The sequence below is a fragment of the Pristis pectinata genome, chromosome 18 (genome assembly GCF_009764475.1).
Source record: "Pristis pectinata isolate sPriPec2 chromosome 18, sPriPec2.1.pri, whole genome shotgun sequence".
In the NCBI taxonomy this organism is placed as follows: Eukaryota; Metazoa; Chordata; class Chondrichthyes; order Rhinopristiformes; family Pristidae; genus Pristis; species Pristis pectinata.
The window spans coordinates 11,600,622-11,619,017 of NC_067422.1; the positions used below are offsets into that span (position 1 = coordinate 11,600,622).

The 18,396-nt window shown below is 43.3% G+C and overlaps 1 protein-coding gene across 1 annotated transcript in view; it reads left to right on the forward strand.

The window, feature by feature from the left end:
• The window catches only part of LOC127579988 (inward rectifier potassium channel 16-like), a 114,568-nt gene that overhangs the window by 88,061 nt on the left and 8,111 nt on the right, over positions 1-18,396 (forward strand). The window lies entirely within an intron of this gene.

The following is an 18,396-nucleotide window of genomic DNA, read 5'->3' on the forward strand; positions in this document are numbered from 1 at the left end:
CTATTACCATAGAACCATAGAACCATACAGCACAAAACAGGCCCTTCGGCCCACCATGTTGTGCCGTCCATCAAACCACCCTCACACTACCTAACCCTTTCCTCCTGCATATCCCTCTATCTCACATTCCTCCATGTGCCTATCCAACAAACTCTTGAACCTGTCCAATGTATCTGCCTCCACCACCACCCCAGGCAGTGCATTCCATGCACCAACCACTCTCTGGGTGAAAAAACCTCCCCCTGACATCTCCCCTGAACCTCCCACCCATAACCTTAAAGCCATGCCCTCTCGTCTTGAGCATTGATGCCCTGAGAAGGAGGCGCTGGCTGTCTACTCTATCTATTCCTCTCAGTATTTTATATACCTCTATCATGTCTCCTCTCATCCTCCTCCTTTCCAGTGAATAAAGCCTTAGCACCTTAAGCCTCTCCTCATATTCCATACGCTCTAATCCAGGCAGTACCCTGGTAAATCTCCTCTGCACTCTCTCCAACGCCTCCACATCCTTCCTATAATGCGGTGACCAAAACTGAACACAGTACTCTAAGTGTGGTCTAACTAGAGTTTTGTAAAGCTGCATCATCACTTCGCGGCTCTTAAACTCAATCCCACGACTTATGAAAGCCAACATCCCATAGGCCTTCTTAACTGCTCTTTCCACCTGTGAGGCAACTTTCAGTGAAATCTGAATATGAACCCCCAGATCCCTCTGCTCCTCCACACTGCCAAGTACCTTGCCATTTACCTTGTACTCTGCTCCCTGGAGTTTGTCCTTCCGAAGTGTACCACCTCACACTTCTCAGGATTGAACTCCATCTGCCACTCCATCCCATCTCTGCATCCTATCAATATCCCTCTGTAAGCTCCGACAACCCTCCACACTATCCACAACACCGCCGATCTTAGTGTCGTCCGCAAACTTACTAACCCAACCTTCCACCCCCTCATCTAAGTCATCTATAAATATCACAAAAAGTAGAGGTCCCAGAACCAATCCCTGCGGGACACTACTAGTCACTGCCCTCCAATCCGAGGGCACTCCTTCCACCACAACCCTCTGCTTTCTACAGGCACGCCAATTCCTAATCCACACAGCCAAGCTTCCCTGGATCCCTTGTCCTCTGACCTTCTGAAGAAGCCTACCATGAGGTACCTTATCAAACGCCTTACTAAAATCCATATAGACCACATCCACCGCACTACCCTCATCAATCTTCCTCGTCACCTCCTCAAAGAACTCTATCAGGCTTGTGAGGCAAGATCTTCCCTTCACAAATCCATGCTGGCTGTTCCTAATCAGTCCATGATTCTCTAGGTGTTCATAGATCCTATCCCTTAGAATCCTTTCTAACAGCTTGCCCACCACAGACGTAAGGCTCACTGGTCTGTAATTCCCTGGACTATCCCTACTACCTTTTTTGAACAAGGGGACAACATTCGCCACCCTCCAATCCTCCGGCACCATCCCCGTGGACAACGAGGACTCAAAGATCCTTACCAGCGGTTCAACAATCTCCTCCCTCGCCTCTTGCCTATCCTTATCTTTCCCTCCCCTCACCTTCTCTGCAACTTAAAACTAATGTTTTCTCTACTCAGTTCTGAAGAAGGGTCTTTGACCTGAAGTGTTATCTCTGTTTCTCTTCCCACAGAGCTGCCTGAGTGTTTCCAACATTTTCTGGCTTTTATACTAACATATGCAGCTTAACTTTTTGATTTCTGAAACTGCATTGTAGTCTGAAGTTACTAGAAGTAAAAAACTAAATAGTGTAAATCTGAAAAGAAAATGGTGGGAATTCTGACAGTCTTAAATTTTGAACTTAGCTGAGTGTGCACCTCACTGGAAGATGAGCTGCTCTTCCTTCAGCTTGTAGTGAGCTTTGTCAGGATAGTATGGGATGCTGAGGGCACAGGAGTCAGAGTAAGGATGGGACGGAGAGTTCATGTGAGGTTTTATTTGATAAGTTTTATTTTCCTCTGAATTGCCTTGGTATGTTCTCCCCAACATTGAGGACATCTTCAAATGGCAGAGTCTCAAGAAGGCGGCATCCATCATTAAGGACCCTCACCATCCAGGACATTCCCTCTTCACGTTACTCCCATTGGGGAGGAGGTACAGGAGCCTGAAGACCCACACTCAACGTTTCAGGAACAGCTTCTTCCCCTCTGCCATCAGATTTCATGAACCCATGAACCCCTCTTTGTTATTCCTCTTTTGCATTGTTTATCTATTTTTGTAATTTATAGTAATCTTTTTGTCTTTATGTCTTGCACTGTACTGGTGCCACAAAACAACAAATTTCACAACATATGTCAGTGATTCTGATTCTGAACGGTCCATGAACTGACTACCTCGTTATTCCTTTTATTTGCACTATTTATTTATTTTTGTAATTTATAGTCATTTTTTGTCTTTGCACTCTACTGCTGCCGCAAAACAATACATTTCGCATCATACAAGACAGTGATAATAAACCTGATTCTGAATCTGTTTGTAACATCAGAAATGGCTGTGCGAATAAACATTGTTGGGGTCTCAAAATGGAGACAGCTTAAACTTAGATCACGTGAGTGGAGTTGGCTAAGGTAAGAACAAAACTGAAATCCACGGAGGGTGGGGGGTGGAAGAGAAGTTGCCTGCCACATTGCACACACCTTCCTGCTCAATGATGCAGCAATGTTGACAGAGATCGAGGAGGCACAGGAACTACAAACAGATGCGAAGATTCCCAGAGGACACAGAGGATGGAAAAAAAACACGTACAATATCATAATGACTGGAAGACTAGGAAACAGGTGGCACTGACGAATGAACACACCAAACTCCTTCAGTTTGTGCAGTAGTTCAGCCACTTACTTGCATTTGGCTTCACTGTTAGGTACCGATTTGCATCGCAGCTTTCAAAGTAATGCCTCATTTTCCCACCTGGTTCAGCCACCTGGTAAAGACAGCTCCACCGGACAACATGTAAAATGTTCCGATAGGAAGCATCATCTTCACGGGATGATTCAGCTCAGTATTCTGGGAAGGCCCAATGTTGAGTCATGAACTGTTTTGAGAGCCTTTGACATTCAGCATTGTGGTTTAATTTAGAATGCCTGCCAACACAGCACCAATGGTGCAAAACAGAACACTTAGGAACAGATGCTTACCAACGAAACCATTCCTTTTGATCGTGGGATACAGGAAAACTGTTTATAACTTGCTTCACAAAAGAGAAATTGGATGAAGGTCAAGAGTCACAAAACAACATTGTTGATGGCTGCTCCAAACTTTGAATATTATTCTCCCTCCTAACCTATCTTAGTCTTCTACCTTTTGTACTCGTTCACCTTAGCAACACTCACATTAATTGGTCCCGACTTGCTGAAACAATAGCAGCCGACCCGTTGATTGGACCTGACACTCCCTTCTCCCGTGGCTGCTGCTGCTACTTAAAACATTGCCACAGGCATCGGAAAATCAATGCACTCCCTACAAGCAAAGTACGGTCCTCTAGCTGGAGAAATGGAGTGAGCACACGTGCACACACACACACACATACACACACACACACACACACACACGCACGCACTCACACACACAAATGTACACACACATACACAGACATGCGCACACACATGCATGCACACACACACGCACACACACACACATGCACACACACACAGACACACACGCACACACACACAGACACACACACATGCACACATGCACACACAGACAAAAATACACACACAAAAACTCACACACTGATGCACATACAGTACAAAGCACACACATACACAAACACATGTACAAACGCATGCATGCATGTAGAGAAACACAAAAATATACACACATTCATACACACGTGCACACATGTAGATAAACACACACAAAAATGCACAGCAAACACACACACAAACAAACACACACACACACAAACATACACACACATATTCAACGACCTTAACCACTTGGCAAAGCTGCTTTCAGTTCTGCAGCAGTATTTTACAATCCGAGAATCTGACGTAAGTGGTGCCTGTCTAAATGTCCTTAACACCCAAAAATACTTTGTTCATAAGCAAGCCAAACCATGCACATAAACAAACTCTGTTCTTCCTGACCTCTTAAGAAGTCAAGGGAGTTATCCCCAGTGCCCTGGCCAACGCATATCTATCAGTCAACATGGCTCAAGCTATTAAGCCAGTCATTATCATGTTGCTGTTTGTTGGATCTCACTGTGCTCAATTTGGCTGCTGCATTCCCTGCACAACAACAGCAACCACACCACATTGCCTGCAAAGGGATGTTCTGAGTTCATGGATGGTGCTGTGTAAATGAAAGTCCACCTTTCGCTCCAACTCCACCGTCACCGATTTCTCACGGTGGGAAGAGAGTTAAACCTTGGTATTTGGTAAAATATGTTTTAGGAAAGGTGTATGCCTGGAAATTTTCTCTGCTAGAAAAATGGCACAGTGAGGGGCATATGTGCCAGTTCCATGTGGTGGCATGGTGAGACATTTTAAATAGGCTAAGAAACTGATGCAAGAGGAGGCCATTCACCCCCCTCATGCTATTCTATCACTCAGTAAGATCATGGCTGATCTTTTACCTCTTTCTTGCATGAGGTAAAATGTGTTGTGCATGGAAGCAGCACAGATCACAGGGCTTTGGCCACAACTGCATCTTAGCTGCAGAGTCCCATAGGAGGCATAGACAATAAAGTCCAATCCTCAGACACGGCGGGAGCTCTTAGCACAGCTAAGCTCAATGGGAACTGCTACGTCAAACACTGGAACAGATTTGAGCAGTTTTGCCTTTGTTCAACGGGTGGATCTTAGGAGTGGACAGCACATGTGGCTACTGGAAGGTCCACACCCAGGACAAAGATGCCAGGGGTGACTTCCATGCCTCTCAGGAACAAGAACCTTACCTGTGAGACTGAGACACTGGGACCGTCAGTGGGTTCCAGGGATTACAACACTGGCAGACATCCTGACTGACAATGGCCAAGAGAGGGACAAGGCCTTTAATTAATTCTGGAATCAGCCTTCACCCTCTGATGCAGGTCTATTCCTGGATTTGTGACCCGTGTCATTTCTGCAGAATGTATTCACACCATGATGGGACAGTAGAACACAAATTGTGTGTTACTTATTGATTGATGTCATAGCCTAACACCCTACCTTCATAAAAGCATCATATACTTGGAGGATCAAGATTTAATTTACTGTGCAATGCTGCATCTGCATATTGGTGTCAATATTATCTAGCAATTGTTTTCTGTTCTAAAGCTACCACTTAGCATTTAAAAAACACTGCACCATGTGATAGAATCCTGGCCCATTGTCCTTTATTCATAAATATGTTGTTATATAAATATTGACTGCACTTGAACTGTGTTGCAGTAAATCTGAGAGCATTGCTCTCAAAGGATGAATCTGAAAGCTGGTAGATTTACAGCAGAGATGTGATCATTTCATTAGCCCAGTGGAAATCTGATCACATTTTAATCCCCAATTACTTATGGTATTTATATTATTATCTCCTTTAATTGAAGGCAAACACTTAGTCCTTTGCTTAACACAAGGTGCAATTTATAATTTGCAGAATCATCAGATGCAGCCTCCAATATATTGGACATCTCAAAGAATTCTCAATCGCACAGTAAGGGCTGATTTATATCTTTCGGGTTGGGCAGAAATGATAACTTAGGGCAGTGGAAAGTAAGTTGAGGAAGATTGGATGCCAGTAATGGAGCCTGGCCATCAATCATCTCCTAAACATTTTGCCAAACTGATTACTTTCACCTAAGTGCAAGAAGAGCAAAATCTCCCATCAATATTTTGTTCCAGAAGTTAAACATTTTTCTCTGCCTCATTTTCCAAATTGTGGAAATTACCTGAAGTTTTATCCAAGACAACACTAAACCATTTTGCTCAAACATTTCCCAGCTCCTGCTGGTTTAAGGATCTGTATTGTGCTCTGACGTGGACGTCTGTATCATGCTTTGGTTAAGGGTGTTTATTGTTTAAGAGCTGATATCTCGCTCGGGTACTTGGCTCTGTACTGTGCTATATTGTCGGACCCCATTCATGCTCTGGTATAAAGGCCTGTGCAGGTTCAGATACGGTTTTCTATAGGTCCTCCACAGGTTACAACAGGGTTCTGTTCCTATGAACTATTCATAATCTGGACATTTTGCAAGTCAGAAATGCACCCATGAACCTCGTTCCCACGCAGCAGAAAATGCCTGCAGCCCCACTGCAGCTGGCAAATCCATACACCCGGTCTACTAAACATTTATTATATGTATGGGCTGCACATAAGTCAGGCCTTCGTAAGCTGGGAGGATCTATATAGCGTTTGTTTAATGCTGTGGTTTAAGGACTGAAACTTGTTCTGGTATAGCAAAAAAAAGTCAAAAGCAATAGTAAATAGACTTTTAATTCCTTTTCATTTTTTTTTACTCAACTGTTTGACTTGTCCCTCAGTATTAGTCTTTCTCCTGTTTGTTGGTTTTATATTGAGTCCTATTTACCAATATTCTCCTAACGACAGCAGGACGAGCCATTCTTTATGTGTCCCTCAAATTTTGTGGTGAAACATTGGGTGAAATGAACAAGCATCGATTTGACATTGGATTCTTCATATGTTGTTCTGGTACTTTCAATATGGGCCCAAACCATCTGTGATGTCCAAAGACACCTTCCCAGATTTGAGAAGAACTTGTTGTCTGGGAGGGAATAAATGAGAAGAGCCTGGACTTCAGCAACACAGTCTCCACAGCAGTCTTGTGGCACTGCCATACTCCCTCCAGGCTCTCTGTCCCAATCCCACCACATCCCAAAAGTTGGGCTTGGCACACAGACCCCCTTTTGTCAACGAAGCTCATTTTACAGAATAAACCATGGAAAAGGAAGTAAGATTTCTTTATTAGTCATACGCACATCGAAACACACCTTTTGCGTAGAGTGTTCTGGGGGCAGCCCGTAAGTGTTGCCACACTTCCCGCGCCAACATAGCATGCCCACAACTTCCTAACCCATACGTCTTTGGAATGTGGGAGGAAACCAGCGCACCCGGAGGAAACCCACACAGACACAGGGAGAACGTACAAACTCCTTACAGACAATGGTGAGAATTGAACTTGGGTCACTGGGTATCTTTACTTGTATAACGTCTTCTTCATTATTTTGTCAGTGCACGGTGACTTACCTAAGCCAATAGAAACATGAGTGGCATAAGCACGTTGGCGCCTATTACAGGAATTAAATCAACATAAGCATCATCGAAAACTAAACTAATCTTGCAGACACAAACGGATACTTTGGTGGAACTGTCACCAGCCTCAAGTATCTAAAATGATACGGTTGGTTATTGTTCAAGAAACAGGCAACAGGGTTTTATGAAACCCTTGTCCGACCTCTCTGAGCAACCTGTGCAACTTGGTCTTGCACAGGTACGTCCTCTTTTTGTGCAGTTGTAGTCCTGAAGAAAACCTGCTCCTTACTCATGTTCTCTTGGGTTAGCCCAAGCCAGCTGCTTTTTCTGAGAACCACTGACATCAGTTGTACAATGACTTGGAGCTAAAACACAGGCAGTCAAGTGACACCGTAGTATCAGTCACAGACTTTTGCTCATGGGGAAGTCCAGAGAGTGGCTGAATGGAACCTCACCAATCTCAAGTCCAGGAACTAGAAATTCTTTTGCACAGCACAAAGTTAAATGGAACCCGATTGTGTTAGTTTCTGCACGGATATGTCCTTGGGTTCTGTGGCCTCCATGTGCATGCAGTCATGCAGTGCGATATGTCAGATGGTGTTCAACACATGTTTTAATGTCGCTTCTGCACCATCCATTTGCACATGCTAGTCATGCAGAAGGCAGCTTTGGAACGACTTCAAGGGAATTACTCTCACATGCTCCATTGTCATGGAGTCTGGTATATAGTTATCCTTGCACCCCTTTGCTCCAATTCTACTTTGGCTTGCCCATCTCCCAGTGGTTGCTCATGATGCTCCAGTCCTGATCCTCCTTCCCGACATGACTGAGTTGGGCAGGAGGATCCTTTGGTCCTCCCTTTGCCTCCACTGTGGGCCATTTTTAAGTGGAGCATCACCTCTCTTTTTTGCAACGCCTGATCCATGAGCCACCCAAGTCTGTCCACCTGCTCTGCCAAACAAGCCCACCATACATCATTAAATTTACATGCCTTTGAGGCAAGGGACCGTTATTTGGGAGAATAGTGTCAGGATGTGGGGTTGAACATTTCGGACTGAGGTGAGGAAGAATTTCTTTACTCCATAAATATTTTAAACTCTTTACCCCAGAAGGCTGTGGATCCTTAATCATTGAGTATTCTTAGAGTTGAAACTGATAAATATTTGGATGCTGAAGGAGTTAGGGGATAAGGAGACTGAGCAGATGGGATCAGCCATGATCCTGAATGACAGCGCATTGTCAGCCTGTTTTGTGCTGTATGGTTCTATGGAAATGGGGTCCTAGTTCCAATTATCGTACAGCAGGATGAACCAGGGTCCAGGAGCAGTAGCTTTAGTGAAACTTCTAATGTTATCTGGCAACGTGACTGCTTCTGAGTGACTCAGATTCAACAGAGATAGGGATAAACAGTAATTAATTCCAATCTGTGGAAAGTCAAACATGGCAAGTCAAGCAAGATGTTATTGATGAATGATTCCAACCTCTCTGATACTTAGTTACACTCAGCCTTTGTGGGAAGGGAACCAATCATTTCTAAGAAATCAAACCAAGCAGAAGGTAATTGGTGAAAAGAGGAAAATTTGAACACAGAACATGGAACAGTACAACACCAGAACAGGCTCTCTGGCCCACGATGTTGTGCCGAACTAATTAAGCTAATGATGGTCAATTTAAGTAATCCCTTCCACCTGCACATGGTCCATCTCCCTCCATTCTCTGCATACTCATGTGCCTTTTTAAGATCCTCTTAAACACCTCCATCATATCTGCCACCATCACCACCCCTGGCAGCATATTCCAGGCACCCAACTCCCTGTTAAAAAAACTTGCCTCACAAATCTCCTTTGAGCTTTGGAATTGGATTTTGGAATTGGTCACATGTACCAAGGTACAGAGAAAAACTTGTTTTGCATACCGTTCATACAGATCAATTCATTACACAGTGCATTGAGGTAGTACAAGGTAAAACAATAACAGAATGCAGAATGAAGTTTAACAGCTAAGAGAAAGCGCAGTGCGGGTAGACATTAAGGTGCGAGGTCATAACAAGGTAGATTGTAAGGACAAGAGTCCATCTTATCTTACTAGGGAACCATTCAATAGTCTTATAACAGCAGGATAGAAGCTGTCCTTGAGCCTGGTGGTACGTGCTTTCAGGCTTTTGTATCTCCTGTCCAGTGGGAGAGGGGAGAAGAGAGGTTGTCTGGGGTGGATGGGGTTTCTGTAACGCTGGCTGCTTTACCGAGGCAGCGAGAAGTGCAGACAGAGTCCATGGAGGGGAGGCTGGTTTCCGTGATGTGCTGAGCTGTGTCCACAACTCTCTGCAGTTTCTTGCGGTCACGGGTAGAGCAGTTGCCATACCAAGCCGTGATGGATCCAGGTAGGATGCTTTCAATGGTGCATCGATAAAAATTGGTGAGGGTTGACAGGGATGTGCCAAATTTCTTTAGCATCCTGACGAAGTAGAAGTGCTGGTGAGCTTTCTTGGCCCTGGCATCTATGTGGTTGGACCAGGGCAGGCTATTGGTGATGTTCACTCCTAAGGAACTTGAAGCTCTCAACCCTCTTGACCTCGGCACTGTTGATGTAGACAGGAGTATGTGCACGACCCCCCTTCCTGAAGTCAATGACCAGCTCTTTTGTTTTGCTGACATTGAGGGAAAGATTGTTGTCATGATACCATGTCACTGAGGTCTCTTTCTCCTTCCTGTACTCCAACTCATCGTTATTTGGGATAAGGCCCACTACAGTGGTATCATCTGCAAGCTTGTAGATGGAGTTAGAGCATTATCTGGCCACGCAGTCATGAATGTATAGGGAGTAGAGTAGAGGGCTGAGGACGCAGCCTTGTGGGGCACCAGTGCTGAGAATAATTGTGGTGGAGGTGTTGCTGCCCAACCTCATTGATTGTGGTCTGTTGGTCAGGAAGTCAAGGATCCAGTTGCAGAGGGAGGTGTTGAGTCCCAGGTCCTGGAGTTTGGTCATGAGTTTGCTTGGAATTATAGTATTGAAGGCAGAGCTGTAGTCAATGTAGGTCTAACGTAGGTGCCTTTACTGTCCAGATGCTCCAGAGATGAGTGTAGGGCCAGGGAGGTGGCGTCCGCTGTAGACCTGTTTCAGCGGTGTTGTGGGAAAAGGTTCTTTCGAGTCTCAAAGGCAGAGGAATCCAGACACAGTCTTTAGATTTTAAAAAGAATTTATTGACAAGGACAAACGCGGGAACAGAATGAACGGGAACGGATGCACACTCACACACACGCACTCGGGTAATTGCGGAACGTGAGGGGAGTTGCAACGGGGGTGAAGTGCACAAACACACACACACACACACACACACACACACACACACACACACACACACACACACACACACACACACACACAGAGTAAACTAGTTACAAATGGTCAGGGAAAAATGCAATACAGTGCCTGAACCCCCTGCCTCTGGACAAGCAATGGCTCTACGCTACTGGGAATCGACTTAAAAACACCCCTAAACCCCAGTGGGTGAGCACACTCTTACCAGTGGTCCCTCGACGTGGTTTCAACCCCGGCAGCAATCAAAAGAGGAAGAGCCACGCACATGTGGCATCCTTTATAGTGCTGGAGAGCTGGGTGGAGCTAGCTCAGGTAATTCAACCAGTCCAATGAGTCATGGCCAGGTATGAGAGGTGGGCACAGGGACCAATGGTCAGGAGTGTGCTGCTAATGGCTGGATGGAGCTAGACCCTGATTGACAGTGGTGTCACTTTCGACCAGTACTCAGTGGTGTCACATGACAGCCATGACCTTTCACATTACAGGCGGTAGGCAAATTGCAGTGGGTCGAGATTGTCTGGGAGGCTGGAGTTAATGTGTGCCATGACCAGCCTCTCAAAGCACTTCATGATGGTGGATGTCAGAGCTACTGGGCAGGAGTCATTAAGGCATGTTACCTTGCCTTTTTTAGGTACTGAGATGATAATGGTCTTCTTAAAGCAGGTGGGGACTTCAGATTGAAGCAGGGAGAGGTTAAACGTCTGCAAATACCCCCGCCAACTGATCTGTACAGGATCTCTCAAACCTTAAATGCATGCCCTCTAGTCTTAGGCATTTGGATTCCTTGCTGTAACGCGAATAGAGAAAATAGGTTTGGTGCAAATTTAGAAGTAATTAAGCCCATTGGATTCATGTGATCAAAGTTTATAACAGGCTTTTTCACTGACCTTGGTAGCAAAGGAATCTACTCTGCTTCCACTGCATTAGAAGCCTCCAGGTATGCTTTTACCAAGCCTACTCAACAACTTTCCACATTTGTCCACTTTGCTGTTTCTGTTTAATGAACTCCTTGAAAACGATTGCTTTGACTAAGATTTTGGGCAGGTTCCAAGTAGAGATAGGATGGGATGCTGGGCTGTTAATCAAGTAGCTTGGGCTGGGGTGCTGAAATCTCTCCAGAGTAGGTGAGAAACCTAATCTCTGTTAATGAAATAAATTATCTGGCATTAAATAGTTAGTCATAATGCTGGTGACGAAATCATAAGAGTGTTGTAAAAAGCCAACACAATTCAGCCTATTTGTGCACATAGATTCATAAAACAATGAGGTAGACTTTTAAATCCCTCTGAAGTGGTCATTGTGCTTAAGGGCAGTAAAGGATGGACACCAAATTCTTGTCTTGCCTGTGGTACCTACCCAAGGTAGTTGTAGATGCTGAGTTATTCAGTATTTCCAAGCCTGAGACAGAATTTATGGACTACAGGAGATGCAAGTCCTGCAGGGATCAAGCAGGAAATCAGAACTATGCCAAAGGTCAGATCAGCCATGATTTTATTGAGTAGAGGAATGTGCCCCCCACCCCCCACCCCACACCCTCACACAGCACCCCCTCCCAACTTTTTTACCTGACAGGTTTATTAAATTATGAGAGGCATTGATAGGGTAGATAGTCAGAATCTTTCTCCCAGGGTAGAGATGTCAAATACCAGAGGATATGCATTTAAGGTGAGAGGGGGGCAATTTAAAGGAGATGTACAGGGCAGGTTTTATTACGCAGAGAATAGTGGTTGCCTGGAATGGGCTGCCGGGGGTAGTGGTGGTAGCTGACAGTGGTGTTTAAAAGGCTTTTAGATAGACACGTGAATATGCAGGGAATGGAGGGATATGGATCATGTACAGGCAGAAGAGATTTAGTTTCATTTGGCGTCATGTTTGGCACAACATCGTGAGCCGAAGGGCCTGTTCCTGTGCTGTACTGTTCTATGCTCCATGTTCTACCTCTCCTACTTCAAAACTTACCTTTAGTTATCTGCTCTCTCCCTATCTCCCATGTGCCTTGCAATTAACGTTTGCCTGTTACCGCTCCTGTAAGGTTCGGATGAGGGTCTCTGCTCGAAACATCGACTGTTCGTTTCCCTCCATAGATGCTGCCTGACCTGCTGAGTTCCTCCAGCACTTTGTGTGTGTTGTTCCTTGGGACATCTGGCTTTGCTCCAACTGCAGTATAGTTGAAACTTCTTGTATTGTCAGCTGATAGTTTAATACTGTAACTCATGGTACATGAGATTCAATTGTGGTTCTCCTGCCTGCACATGATAACTTTTAATAACTCATAATAGATTCACTGGCCTGGATCAATTACTTTGAGGCTCCATAGCAGTGGAGTCCAGCATCTCTAGGGATGGAGTTAAAGTTGGTAGTTTCATGCTCCACAGTTAGTTCACCTCATGGAATGCCTTTAACTGCTGCGTATGAAGAAGGTCAGAGGTCAGCCTGGCCAATACAGCAGACGGAACTGAAAAGGAAGCAAAATAGGAAAAGAAAGCTAAATTTAAAAAGTAAGCAGGCTAATTAAATAGAAAAATATTGGCGCATGTCATGAACAGCTGTTGCTTTGAATTATATTCAAATCTTAGCCATACTTAATTATGATCAGTGTGAAATAGTCATCACAACTATTTACCAGATCAGTCTGAGAACAGAGTACAAGCAAAACAAAGTACCATGTCACATCATTTTTTTTTAATGCACACAATTATATTCAAATTACTATGCCTTTTCTACCTTACTCATATTCAGGGGATTTCTAGGGAATTATATGGAAGAATTACTTCTTCACATACTTTTTTTTAGCTTTCAGTGCTGCATTATTAGGATATTATAACTGACGTCAAGAATTAGAAATTGATTCATAATTAGGAAACATCTTGTAGAGCATGACAGATGGAACAGATCTGTCGTTTTTCAGAACATCCAATTGTCTTAAGTCGAATAATTTGATTTGACTACGTGAAAGGCATTATCAATATTCCATTTTTGTAACATGACTGCAAATGATAGACTTTTACTTGATGTATCAAAATTATTACTGACATTCATTCAATGGGTCATTAGACTCTCTTGGCTTCACAGAAGGCCTCCTCATTAGAGGTTTGCTTGACAGCAAAATGAAAGCCCCACCCAAATGCAGCCCAGAGTGGCTGATGTGCTGAGGGTAACCAAAGCCCAGATTTCTTTTCTTGTTTCTCCCCTCGACTCAATCCTTGCCAAGAATCCCAGCCCAGCCTGTCTTTATCTCCAACTTCTATGACTTAGTCCCCAGTCCTTAAGCGCAAGCTGACCAGAACCTGAGGCAAACCCCAACTTGGACCCAACACACACAGTCATATCCCATCAGGCTTGGATGGCTAGCTTGGCCCTACACCAGGCATTTTAAGGTGGGAGAAATTACAGTGCAGAAAATGGCCTGTCAACCCAACTGGTTCAGGGCAATTTTTATACTCAATATAAACCTCCTCCTCCCCTCTGCGTTAAACATTTGTCCCTCATACCTTATGGCAGCATAGTGAACCACAGTAAACACTGCTGCTTCACAGCTCCAGTGGCATGGGTTCAATCCTGGCCTCGAGTGTTGTCTGCGCACTGGCTGCTCTGGTTTTCCTCCCACAAGCCAGAGATGAGGTTAACTGTCTCCTGTAAATTGCCCCTTAATGTGGTCAGGTGGCAAAAGAATTTTTAAAAAAAGTTGTTGGGAATGTGGGAGAGAATAAATTGCAGGGCGACAGGAGAAGAGAACAAGGGTGAATGGGACCGATGGGATTGATCTACTGGGAGCCAGGTGGCTGAATAGCCTCCCTCTACAATGTTAAAAGAACTTAACCAATAAATGCATCTCAAGGACCACTTGTAATATTGATGGTAGAGCAGCTGTCTGAATAGAGGTGCAGTGCTGACAGGATTTAAAGCAAAATGTTGCAAACTTACAAGTCCAGATGGTGAGAAATCAATGAAAGTTTTAGTAATATTACATGCTTCCAAGCCATTTGACACCTAATGGAATGTTAAAAAAAAGGAATTGCCTTTTCTTTTAAAGTTTAGAATTTTCCAATGTTTCGTTCTTTAAGAGAGGTTAGAGTGTGAAAGGGTTGTTAATACTAATGGAACTGATGCACTGGACAGGAAACTGAAAGGAGAAAGAAGAATCAGGTGCTGCTGGTCAGACATGGAGGTCAAGAGGAGAGTGCCCAGGAGTATAAACAGCAGCGTGTACCAGTTACGCTGCACATTGTACAGGCAACCCCTGCGTTACGACCATTCGGGTAATGGAATTTCATTCTTACAGAATTCACAAATCACTACCCAAAATTTTGAGATACAGAATAGACTTCACTCTCATGTAAACGCACAATTTTTTTTCAACGCACGCTTCTTGATGCGTATGCAGATGACGCAGCTTCGCGTGACGGAAAATTGTGATATGGACCACTTTCTGGTAACACGAGGTTCAACCGTATGCATTTGATTGTAACTCAAAAGTCTAGATAGCCTAGTAGAAACTAATGGGTTGGCATCCCTGTATGTAGGGAACAAGGTCAGTCTGAAATGGAATGCCCACTTGAAACATGTTTCATTTGGCTCCACTCTGCACCAAGAAGCAAGTCAAGCATCCAACCTAAAACAGAGACAGTGTGGCCTTTTCATGATGCCTCCACTTGATTGCCAAGGCACACTTAGTTCTCCCTTTCTCTCCCAGATGACGACTGGATTCTGAATTGATTCAGTGAAGGCAATGTCATGAAGTCCAAGCAATGAAAAGTGTCTAAATCTGATAACTGGCAGAGCACTTTGTCTTGAACTGTACCTTATCTACATTCATGGCTCATTTCTGAGATCAAAATGGTGCTGCATGTGGTCCCACTACAATCATGTTGCTGCATTATTTCCACCGGCGTAGCAAATTACTGTAATAACAAGTTGTGTGTACTTGAAATAAATATGTCAGCATCTCAGGAGTCAGGCAAGGTTGTTTCTTCCAGGAATGTTTAAGGTGAGGGCCCCTACCTTTGGGCCATGATGAATCTGTTTATGCCAGTGTTTGCATTCCATTGCTGCCCTTAAATTTTGAACAGTTGGTATGGACCACATAAATCATGAAGCTCTTTTCAGATCAATAAAGCTTCTCTCTGCATTCCTTGGCATCCTGTGGCACATTCACTTCAGTACAAGCATTAAATATTATGAAGATGATGTCAGCATATCTTTAGGAAAAGAGAACTGTCATCATTTTATTTGATGCAATTTTGAACCAGATTAGCCAACTCCATTTCCCTGAAGCCTGGTGCCTTTGTAACACCTTGCATAAAGGCCACAATGCAAAAGACCTCTCCACTTGTACCACTACACTTACACATGAAAACAAGTGTTGCTTAAGTTGTTCATGTAACAATCTAAAGCAGTACCAAAGATGGCAAATGAGGGTGTGGTGTCCACTGAAAAATTGACAACAGTGTATTGTAGACAATATCCATTGCAGCTATGAGCAGAGGAACCAATAGTGAAGAAATTGATTGTCAGTCCATTTGAACATAGGAGCAGTATAATTTGACTCTAACAGGAAATGCAAACAAGTGGTAATGGAATGGGTTCTTTCTATACACCCTTTATTTCACTGCAAAACAAGACAGATTAAGGGGTATAATGGGTGAAAAAATTGCAGATGCATTTAAGGTGAAAGGGGGAAAGTTCAAAGGCGATGTGCAGGGCAAGTTTTTTTTACACAGAGAGTGGTGGGTGCCTAGAATATGCTGCCAGGGGTGGTGGTGGAGGCAGATGCTATAGAGGCATTTAAGAGGCTCTTAGGTAGGCAATGAATATGCAGGCCATGGAAAGATATGGACCTTATGCAAACAGAAGGGATCATTTTAATTAGGCATCATTAGCGTAATTAGTTCAGCACAACATTGTGGGCCGAAGGGCCTGTTCCTGTGCTGTACTGTTCTGTGTTCTATGTTCTGTGCTGGAAGTCTGAAATAAAAACAGGAAATGATGGAAACATTCAGCAGGTCAGGCAGTATGTATGGAAAGAGAAACAAGTTAATGTTTGAGGTTGTAAACCCTTCATCAGGTGCAATCGGGGCTAATCTGCTTGGAGCTTCTGCATAGACCTCCGTCTTCATCTGTACTTTTAATGTATCATATGCTTAGATGAACTTGGATTTTGTAATATTATTCATAGTAAAAACTATTAAGTTAGTAAGTTCTAGAGAAGCTTCCTTGTTAAGAATGATTACAATGTTAAACCTGCTACCATGCAGTGTTGTTGAAGCATATGGCACTGATGTGTTTAAAGGGAAGCTAAATACGTACCTGAAGTTTTGCAGATTAGACATGGTGGGCTGGAAGGCAGTTTGTGTGGAGCATGGGCCAGCTAGGTCAAACGATTTTATACGTAATATAAATTCTACGACGTTTGAGAAGCATAATTGGTTGGAGCATTCACTATCTCTCCATGGGTTCTGAATTGGAGGATGCAAATTAGAAGTCCCAATGTCAAGGAGGTGTGACAAATGTATAGTATATCTGCTATGTGGTCAAAATGCTTCTCATTGAGAAAAGATGAATACTTAGTATTGAGAAACAATGAAACTTTGCAGACTGGAAATGTGTGCAGACAGGAGAATTTTGATGTATTGTACAATAATAATAAGTCTTAAGTGCTTGGCTGAAATACAGTGCGGGAGGATGTACATGTATTAGCTAGCAGTATACTAATCTTCAACATAGCTCCATTTTTTGATTTTATTCATAATCTTACTTCTAAATATTAAAGGGAGAAAAGAATTAAGATCTTTTATAGAGTGTTGAGAAGATAGATTCTATGACAGCCTGTTAAAACTCTGATGAACTCTTACCTTCATTTGAGAAATGACGCACCCATTGACTGTGTGATTCATCTTTTCTAAATGCCTTACAAGGCTTCATTGAAAATCAGATTATTCAGAAGTCTATCATCAGGATACAAGTGGTTCAAGTTGTTCCCATCTGAAATCTTGCTTCTTATTCAAGTGTCTAAAATTAACTATAGTTTTGTACTCAGGTTCCCAAGCACCTTATTAGTGATGGATGAAATTGTGGGGTATCACCAATGATGAATCAAGAACATTTGCAGTCAAATAATGGCATAGCATTTCTATAAATCAAGCTCAAAGTTGGGGAAGAAAGAAATATTCAGAAAATATTTTTTCCGCAGGCCTCTACTTTGCTCTTTCATTTACCAGAAGTAATTTATAACACTTATCAGGTAATAAAAGAAATAGAGAGAGGATTAAATTACTGTATAATGCCCTGTTCCTTCTACAGCTTTGATGAACTGTTTGTAGAGTTGAAGACAACAGAGCTTGAAATAGAAAATCATTTGCCACTTTTATTATATGCAAATGTTCAATCACAATAGAGCCATAATAATTTTCATTTATGTAGAATCTTGAACATGACAAACAATTGCAACGTAACATTACCAAACTAAGCTGACATAGACATTAGATATTAAATTAACATAATTTAATTGGAATTCGGACAGGTGGTGTAATGCTTAGCCAAAGTGCTGAGAGATGACAACCTTCTTAAAGGGGTAGAGCAAGCAAGGGGCAGAGGTATATGATGGAACAATTACAGATGGAAATGGGCAAAACGCCAACACTGGAGGAAAGTAGAGACCATGGAGGTCAGACAGATATAGGGACAGGGGAAGAAGTATTGGAATTTTAAAATGAGGGCACTGCTGGAACTGGAGTCAGTATAGTCCAGTGAGTGCTGGGCTGGACGAAACTCAATGCCAATGTGTGATGAAAGGTCTGATTCAAACTAATGGGTCCATCGGAAACTGAACCCCAGTGCGGAGTGGTGTTAAGCAATGTTGTCTCATCGCTCCA